This window comes from Meleagris gallopavo, chromosome 1 (assembly GCF_000146605.3).
Source record: "Meleagris gallopavo isolate NT-WF06-2002-E0010 breed Aviagen turkey brand Nicholas breeding stock chromosome 1, Turkey_5.1, whole genome shotgun sequence".
Taxonomy (NCBI): Eukaryota; Metazoa; Chordata; class Aves; order Galliformes; family Phasianidae; genus Meleagris; species Meleagris gallopavo.
The window spans coordinates 103,903,557-103,913,212 of NC_015011.2; the positions used below are offsets into that span (position 1 = coordinate 103,903,557).

General features: G+C 41.6%; 1 long non-coding RNA gene across 1 annotated transcript; it reads right to left on the reverse strand.

Annotated features, from left to right (window-relative positions):
* Positions 1-3,654: 3,654 nt before the first annotated feature.
* Positions 3,655-8,140, reverse strand: LOC104914251. Its single transcript, XR_795914.2, has 3 exons — positions 7,969-8,140; positions 7,690-7,851; positions 3,655-6,303 (listed from the first exon to the last, which is right to left on the reverse strand). It is a non-coding gene; the product is annotated as an uncharacterized LOC104914251 (long non-coding RNA).
* Between the last annotated feature and the right edge of the window lie 1,516 nt (positions 8,141-9,656).

A 9,656-nucleotide genomic window follows, 5' to 3' on the forward strand; every position in this document is an offset into this window, starting at 1 on the left:
CCTTCTGACACTGCCTTCCTCTTTTGTTTTCATTCTTCCTCTTACCTAAATGTCAATAAGCAAGCTAGAATATCTTTCTAGGAGGCCTGATTGATAACCAGAGGAGATATCTGGAGAACGAGTTACACTGTAGAGTGATAAATCAGGGAATGAGATTCATGCCAAGTCTACTTTCCTCCATGTATCCTGTAATACAACATGTAGCTTAAGCTTGAATCAAATATCTATGTTTTTATTTTGTGGTGGTATTTTTCCGTCTTCCTCTTACCATTTCTTTTCCTTGGAGCAGGTGAGAGAAATAGAGCTTCCCAAGAGAAGGGAAGTTAGAGCAATGGACACTGGCAAGTGATGCAAACCGATTGCTCAAGGTAAAAGAGGTTGACTGGTTGCTAGGGGAAGCAAGGTCCAAAGACCTACTGAGGCCCCGGAAAGAACTGAAAGATTTTTCTAGAAGCCAGTAATAGATGTACAATAGTTGCTGTAATTCAGAAAGTCATTGAGTTGAAAAACCCATCAGTGAAGACATAGCGGGCAACTGAGGTGATGGGTATAAACACTTATAATTTCTTGCTTGGTCACTTTGTTTTCTCTATTTTTCAGTAAACATATTCTAGCTTATAAACTCCCTTGTTAGTAGTTCTGTAGGTTCAGCCCTCTTTGGGGAGCTCTATGTAAGGATAAGACAGCAACCCCACAGCTCTAGATGACTTGGTTTCCACTTTTCTTCTCAGCTTCCAGAGATAGAAGACAGAGCACAATTTACCGTAACTCTTCCAGTTTCCTTTGCAGAGAATGGGTCTGTGCCTGAGCCCAGCCATTCCCTTTCCCATGTTCACTTGTTTTCCTCATCCCACTCTGTACACAGCCCCTTTCATTCTTTCTCTTCCAGCTGTTGATAAGTGAGACTGGGAATACATATGAGCCATGGTCTGAAGAGAAATCGGTTGAATTGAGGCTAAAATTTCCCTTCAGAGAGCCAGGGGATTTTAATTTTTTTTTTCACTTACAAGAAAGAAGAGGCAGAAGCCAGCAAAGGAAGCCAGTGCAGCTGGCAGTGGAGGAATTAGCCTGCTGGAAAAAAGACGTTTTTCCCCATCTCAATTTTATAAAACTGACCAAAAGGCCAAGCCAGGATGCAACACCTAAGAAACAGAGACTGTGCAAAATGTACTTTTTTCTCAGACCTCATCCACAGTTGAGCCCAGTTGCAATGCTAGTGGCAGCAGTACTGAAGCATGGAAGTATGGAAGCATGCAACCTGGAGTAAAGTAAGCCATGCTCTTCATCTGTCATTTCTGATGTGCACACAGATAGATGATGACCAAAGAATGACGATGATTTCTTCCTGGTGGGAAAGAAATCATGAGTAGAGAGCTTGGTATTTGCTTTGTGCTATTTATTTATCTTGCATTACACACATCTGTGCCATCTTTGAGCAGAAGTAGCTGAAAATAGTTCCAGACATCAGTGCGTAGTCTCCAGGAAACATTGGCATGAGGAACTGACTGCTGTTAGACAGCAAGAGGGGAAACTCCACTCACTGACTGCTGCAGCTTTTCTTCTAGAGGTCTCACGACAAATCGGACAATGAAAGAACCATACCCTTGAGTACTGTGTGCTCATTGCAGCTGGGAAAGAGCCTTGCAGCATTGCAACATGATGGCTCGCATTCCTGGACAGAAGTGCAGGATGGATGGAAAAAAGCTTTTGGAGAACTGGGAAAGATGTTTTCTTCTAAATACTCAGTACATCATCTGAAATATCAAGAAGGAACCCTGACCCGTGTATCCCATTACAGCATTAGTTTGTTGATTTGTTCAGTTATCTGTCTGAAGCAATTTCCTTACTGACAGCTGTCATGTCCCAACTTCTCCAAATTCTGTGGGCCATGGGTTTCATGGAGAGTACTTGGGAGCAAGCTGAGCACTGAATTTCTTTGTAAGGGTGATGAAAGTCTTTGTTGTACAAAGGTTTGGTAAGCACGACTTATTTTGAATAGACTTCTCTCTTGGCATGATTGAAATACTCATTTTCATACAAATCAAGAAACTTAGGCATATCAGCCAAGAATCTAGGAAGTATGTCTTCAAACCAACGTGCTTTACCTTTTGAATCACATCTTGAAGGTATTTTCTTGCTTCAGTTTTGTTACAATTGCATTATAGTTTTACTATTTGGCATTCCTAATCCCTGAAACCTTGTGAAACACAAGGAAACAAATCAACCATGTCTGAACAAAACAACTTATGTTGTGCATGTGAATTTATAATCATAGAAACAGAATCATTTAGGTTGGAAAAGACCTCTAAGATCATCTAGTTCAACCATTCACATACCACCAATACTGCCCACTAATCATGTCCCTAAGTACCACATCTATACCTTTCCAGAGTATTAAAGCATTACACATTTCTGTGACTATCTTGGATCTTTCAAATAAATGAACAATTTTGGATTCAAATAGTGTAGATAGGCATTAAGTTATTGTTTCAAAGTTTCCACTAATCTGATTTTCATATGGAATATATGGTGTTCCTCTCTGCACTGCAAGATTATGAAAAAGTTAATGACAGTTTTATTCCATATTACCTCAGTGAAATATTTCTAGGGGAGCAATGTCATAACTCTTGCTTAGTCTGGTGCTTATCGCTTTGAGTTAATGCAATGTTTGATATCACAACCCTCTATGTGACATATTTCTTGAAGTCATATACTTGCTAGAGCTCTCTGTCTGAGGTGAGCCCCTCTGGACCTCCTATGAAAAGAGAAGAGGTTGTCTGACTTGTACAACTATTATCTTATATCATGAGTTGTCTTATTTCTCCCATTTCACTTCCATTGCTGTGTCTTCCCTTAGACCCTCAATGTAATTCCCCCACACTCCCCAGTGTGAGTGTGAGTGGAAGACATCCCTGATTTTTAGAAAATAGACTGCATTTTCCTTTAAAAAAGTCCAGCCAAGCCATATCCACAACCATGATTTTGTGAAAATCTCCAAGGCAGAGCTTGGTGGAGCTGACATGGATGACTGGTGGGTTGAGTTACTACCTTTCAGCAACTCACTCCATGTCCTCCCTCCCTCCCTCCCTCTCCCACCTAAAGAATATGCTTTAAGTCTCCCATTAAAGATCAGTTGTGAAATCTTCTGACACACTAGTAAATAATGGAATAGCTGGAATGAATTGGAGCCTTAGCTTACATTTTATTCACCAGGACTCTGCAAAATCAAAGGAGCGAATTGATCCGACAACATCAAACTGCTCAGCACAGAGTGTATTAAAATGAATTTCATGTTAGCTGTTAGGAGCAGCATCTTGATTAGTATCTCTGTACAGAATGTTTTCCTGGGGCTGTGCCAATGGTGCCTCGCCGTCTGATTTTGAAGGACTGTAATTGAGTGATAATTGCAAGATCCTATTTTGAACCAACACTATCTGCAAGCCCTGATAAACTTCATTACCATTTAGCTAGAAATCTGAGAACTCTAAACAATTTATTTACAGAGAAAGATACAGACATATTTTAACATACTACACTACTCGCCTGCCCTCCACCGCAAGGACAAAATGTACATCGGCATTTGGATGGCGCCAATTAATAGCATGCTGCAGTTTTGTTTTGTTTTGATTTGTTTTTTATTCTAATCAATTTTTTTTTTTTTTTTTTTCTCTTTGACATGTTCTACATTAGCCAGGAAAAACCTCCTTCCTGCCTGCACAGACAGAGTAGTTTTGTGGTGTTTTTAAGCTCATGAAGCCTAGTCAAGGTAATATCTTGTTTTGGCATCATAGGAGTTATTGCTAAATTCAGTGAAGAGAAAATAAATTCTAAAGTGATAGATAAAGGAGAGGGAGAATAAAGCACAATGTTGAAATGAAGAAAAGTACTGTTTCATATATGGCTGGGATGATGCAGCTGTTTTTCTGCTGATTTTTTCAGTTGGCCATCAGTGTCTCATCTCTCTGGAAGAGACATACTCAGAATTACATGTTAGCTCGACCTTTCACCTCAAAGCTTTGTGAAGAGTAGTAAGAAGGGACCTGAATACCCAACACTGTCCAGGTCCACAGTATACAAACTGTGCAAATTTGTTTCCAGCTATGCCTGCTGGAGATGTAACCCTTAAAATTAGTCACAAGGCTGAGTTTTCAAAGCAGTGTTTTGCAAATGTCCTACAATGGTAGAAAAATGGGGCTAAGGAGGACTAGAAGTTTTGCCTGCCCAGAAGAGCTGTGCTATTCTTGACAGGTACTTCTCCAGTCTGTTCCTAAAAGCCTCCAGAGATGATGGATCTGGTCCAGTTCAGACAAGCCGTCCACTTCAGACAAGCCCTCATAGTGGTGCATTGTCCATAGTGCTTGGGAAAGTGTATCTATTCTGCGATTGCTGCTCTCCTCCTTCAGTTTCTGCTTACAAGACTGAAGACGATGGTTCTATTCCCCTGCAAAAGTCTTCATGCTGACTGCCAATAATCCTTCTCTCTAGTCTGCTCTAGCCTAAACAACCTCAGGCCTTGTACATTTTCCTCAGCAGTCACAAGGGGCTGCAATAACCTCACCTCATCCTCCACAGACTGTGCTCACCATGCGTATGGAGATGGTCACAAGTGCAAAGGGCTGGCTTACAGAGGCTTTAGAACCATAGAATCATGAAGGTTGGAAAAGACCTCTAAGATCACCTGGTCCAACCATCAGCCCATCCCCACCAAACTCACTGCCCACATCTCTCAGTCCCACATCCACACGGTTCTTGAACACCTCCAGGGACAGTTACTGCACCACCTCCCTGGGCAGCCTGTGCCACTTTATACCTCCTAGTTGAGTATTTTCCTCTTTTTGCAGTGAAGTAAATTCAGAAGTGATAATTTATGTTCATGTTTCAGCTCAGTGCAAAGGAGCACAGTATTCCAGGTGCTGGCTGCTGGTGAATCCTGTGCCAGGACAGAGAGCTCTACATGATTATACAATATCTGTTGGTGGGAAGGTTTTTAAGTCTTGGAGGATTTCTGTGGCCACTTGTGCACTTTGTCACCCACTTCTGAGTCCTGCTTCTACCCTCCAGCTTGGGTGCTGACATCTCAGAAGCCTGATTTTCCTGCTCTGCTGGACCAGTGTCCTGCTTGCTCAGCATCTGACCCCAGAAGGAAAAGTGTTAAAACTCATAATGGAAGGAAAAGCTTCAGGGCCTTAGCACCCACCAGTAACTGCTGTTGCTGCCAGATAACAAACTCAGCAGACAGAGGAGACTGACTCACCAGCTTACAGCACCCACTGAGCTATAAGTACCCAAAACCAGGGTGAGGATGTTTGTGCAGCTGGGGTGGACATCTGAGAGCACTAAAGCCTTTGGATGCCCATTGAAACCTGTTGGAGCTTGCCTGTCAGTGCTCAGTAGGTATGATCATGCTGTACTCTGCCACGAACTTGTCTCCCTTTGCTTTCGTCATAACTGGAGAGCATGGGAAACCCTAGTGATTCTTATTCCTCACTAGCCACAACCTCCAGGTTTTAGTTGGAGATAATTTAGCAGAGTTATCAGCATTGGGCCATAAAGGAAGCAGTGGGCTGACCTGCTATTACCATTGCCCAGCCTGTCTGGGGTCAATAGTGCAAAAGACTCATTTTCACTTGTCTCTAACAATGCAGAAATTGATTTGCAGGTCCAACGGGTTGCATTTATCTATTTGCCCAGCAGCACTGCACTGTGTGTGCATGTAGGGAAAAGCAGCTTTGACGCTTTTAAATGGATTTTTGTTCTGTGTAATGCTACTTCCATGAACTGTTGCTATTAAAATATGATGGCTATTGACCATGTGTTTTTGTGTACTTCGTTTAAACAACACAATTTATATGAATATCAAAGTGTCCTTACCCATACAGACTGTTTTGTAGAATGCCAAACATGAAAAAGTCACTCCTTCAGAAATAAAATACACCACTTTGGAAGGCCAAATTCTCTAATAATTAGAGCAGCACAGCCGTATGCTCACCTAATGTGCAGCTAAACCTGAATCAGAATTCATTTATTTTCTTTGATAGCATGTTGGGGCACTCAGCCCTCAGCCCTAGCAGCTTTCACAATGACAGCCCAAAATGAGACAGTTTTGCTTTTGTTCTCTGTAGCTTGCTCTCTCACTTGGAAGATCAACCTGCTCTTCTTCACCTGTGTCTGACAGATGAGACATGCCTGCCAGGCTGGAGCCTTGCAGCAGATGTGCTCTGATAGAGCACCTCAGAGAAAGCACAGTGTATCTTTTAGATGGGATCATGAATCTCTCAGCTTTTATACTCTGCCACACGTAGACTGAAAAAAAGCACACAAAGTAATCAATTCAGATATATTTCTTTGGAAGTCCGTTCTCCAATACTAGCAAATACATGAATTAGCTTTTAGAATAATTATCTCTGCAGCACTCACCACTCCTTTTTCTTTCTCTCTCTGTCTGAAATGACCACAGTCTCCTAAATTAATACTGAACTCACTCAAACCACACATTTAACTGTTGCCATCTTGCCTTCGGCCCTCCTCCCTCATATCCACCACGCTGCTGCTTCTTCAAATGCACTTGGAAACTGCTGAACTCTCAATTGACTCAGGAGAAACACTTCAAAAAGAAAAATGTCAGACATAGGTCCTCATGATGTTTTCTTTTAGATTTTTCTTCCTAAAAGATTGGCAAGGTCTCGTTGGAACTAAGTCAGGCATACAAGTGAAGCAGCACATTCTTGACACCCTGCCACTCTTTTACCACCAGATATTTTAATATTAGGTGTACACGTTTGTTCTCAATTTAACTCATCCAGCTTTTATAAGCTTTGGAAGTAGGAGAGCAGCTGAAATGGGAATTCAAAGGGTTATGTGAAACTATGGGAGACTGGACATAGAATCATTGAATCATGGAATTATGTGAGTTGGAAGGGACCTTTGAAGGCCATCTGGTCCAATCCCCTGCAGTAAGCAGGGACACCCACAGCTTCATCAGGTGCTCAGAGCCCCATCCAGCCTGACCTCGAGTGTCTCCAGGGATGGGGCATCCACTGCCTCTCTGGGAGACCTGTTCCACTGCCTCATCACCTTTATTGTAAAAACTTCTTCCTTATATCCAATCTAAATATCCCCTCTTTTAGTTTGAAACCATTTCTCCTTGTCCTGTCACAACAGACCCTGCTGAAGAGTCTGTCCCATTTTTTTTTCACAGGCCCCCCTCATACCCTTTGCTTTGGCCCGATCTTTCCCTGTAGAAACACTGCACTTTATCAGAAATGAATGCATACTGGTTTCTTTTGGCCACTGGTTTTGGTCAAAAGGATTACATCTTTTCATTAAGTTAATAGCAATTTTTTTTTTTTTTCAGTCATGATAGATTTTTAGGAAATATTTAGTATTCAGCAAAGGTTTAATTACAGATAAAACAGGAAAAACCTCCTTCTTATGTATAAAAATTGGGCTCATTATTTATAAATAAATAGGTAGGAATTATTCTCTCTTAGCAAGTTCAAATTAGCTCCTCTTACAAAGCTGTGTCTAGCCAAACGATGACTTGTGTTTTTAGAAACTATAGCAAATAGCAGCACAACATCTTAAGAAAACCTTCTCAAAGATTTCCTTACCTTATATTCCCCCTGAAACTAGTCTTAATAGTAGCCAAAAACTATTAGAAGAACTATACAAGAGGCTAAGGATACTGACCTAGTGTTCACTGCATCCAGAGGCATTACCTCCTTTGGCCGTGTCCATCCCAGAGGCCATCAAGCGTGGTGAGATATCTCAGCTTCTGTACCATCCTCTTGGGTCCTACATCTGGATTTCAGTACAGTAGCAGGATCACTTTGCTGCTTGTGCACAGCATCCCTGTAGTAAGACAGGAAGAATAAAATAAATACAGAATGGATTAAATGTGTAATTGAATGCATATTAAAAGTGACATCTGTCTGGCTGTACATTTATTCATTGAATATAGTGAGTTACCTGGTTAACTTTAGCAACTGCATATACATAGACAGCAGAGTGTGCTTGCAGTGAGTGCACAAGAAAAGCCAAGCTGTTGGCTGAGCGCTCGGGGGCAGGAGTTGCTGACACCTCAAACAGAAAGCAGTTCTGCTTCGTGGCACTGCCTGGGCTTCGGCGAGGGCTGTAGAAAACAGTCAGCTGGAAAAGCAGAAATTCCATTTTCTTCTTCCAAACTACATGAAACACAAAAACTACATGGCAAGGTGAGACATGCTAGACCTAATGACATAAACATTACTGAATTGGTGCCCTGATTGCTGGTGCTAGATCTCTTCTGAAGCTGATTCAAACACGCAGCATTTAAGTTCACAATTTATGTCCAGTATTATTGTTAATAACTAATATAAAAGGCTGCTATATGCATTTTAGTTTGATCTCAATTTCCATCTGAATAGAACGTGCAACAAATTATAGCAAAGAAAATAATAAATTATGTAATGATAGTGAAGGATATCATTAAATCTTTCATAACTTTAAGAAATTAAGAATCCAGATGCTTACTCTTCAAGCTATATTATTGCTTCCACTTGACAAAAGAAGTATCATTTAATGTAAAGAACCTCTTAATCAGCTTCTCAACAGCTTCAAATAAAAATTACCTGTCTTTGAGAAAGTAAGCAAGCACACAGATAGAAAATAAAATTGAAACTTCATACATAGTGCTTGAATCACTAGAGTTAAACCTCCCCAGCACAGGAAAGCATGGTTAGTGGCTCAGAATATTCGCAGTTCTTCAAGTTGGTGTTTTACACCTGAGGGCTGGGATCTTTGCATGATAACTGCCGCCTAGGGAACTGCAACAGGTTGTGAGCAAGGATGAGCAGTAGCAATAGTCTCCAGCCCCAGCTCAGGGGGCTACCCACAGCACCCGAAAGCAAGGAAGAAGAGGAGGAAACTCTGCGCTGACAGCAATTACACTAAACACAGGCTCCTGTACCAAAACTCCACTTTTGAACTCCACTTCCAACTTTCACGCTTGAGGTTTGTCTACCTAATTAGCCAATGTGGAAGTTCTTTTTTGTGTGTGTGTGTTTGTGCTTTCCCTTGAGGGAAGCTTGTATTTAAATCCAAATATTGTGGTCACCCTGTCTACATTTTCATAAGAGCTGTGTTGGTGTAGCTGTATTAAAATAATTGGAGCTTATAAATATATATAAAACACAACATTATTTTTAATATACAGAAACAGGAAAGATTTCCCTCATTCCTTCCATGGCAAGGCTCAGATGGTTGTGTATATACATTTATGGATGCATACATATGTAAATATTTAAATGGAAACTGTGGCTGATAATGGGATGAGGTCTGGAGAATAGCATCTTAGACCAGGAAGCATCAGGTAGGTCCAATAACAGGCCATGCCATGAGCAATGACTACACCAATGAAATTAGGGTTGCTCCTAGAGCACATTCCCATGCTCAGCTGGGACTCAGCCCCTGCTCAGGGGACACCCATGCCACTGCTGGGCCCCTGCTGCCTCTATGCCTCAGTGTGGAAATGGCTGGGCCCTGAAAGCAGTTGCTACACCCTGTGTTTGTCTCGGCACAGCTGGTTGGGAAGCACTGTGTGTCCTGTCCTAAAAAATGACTGTGCACGGAACTTGTGTCACGACATCTGTCTTCGGACCCAGCAGGGACTTGATGTC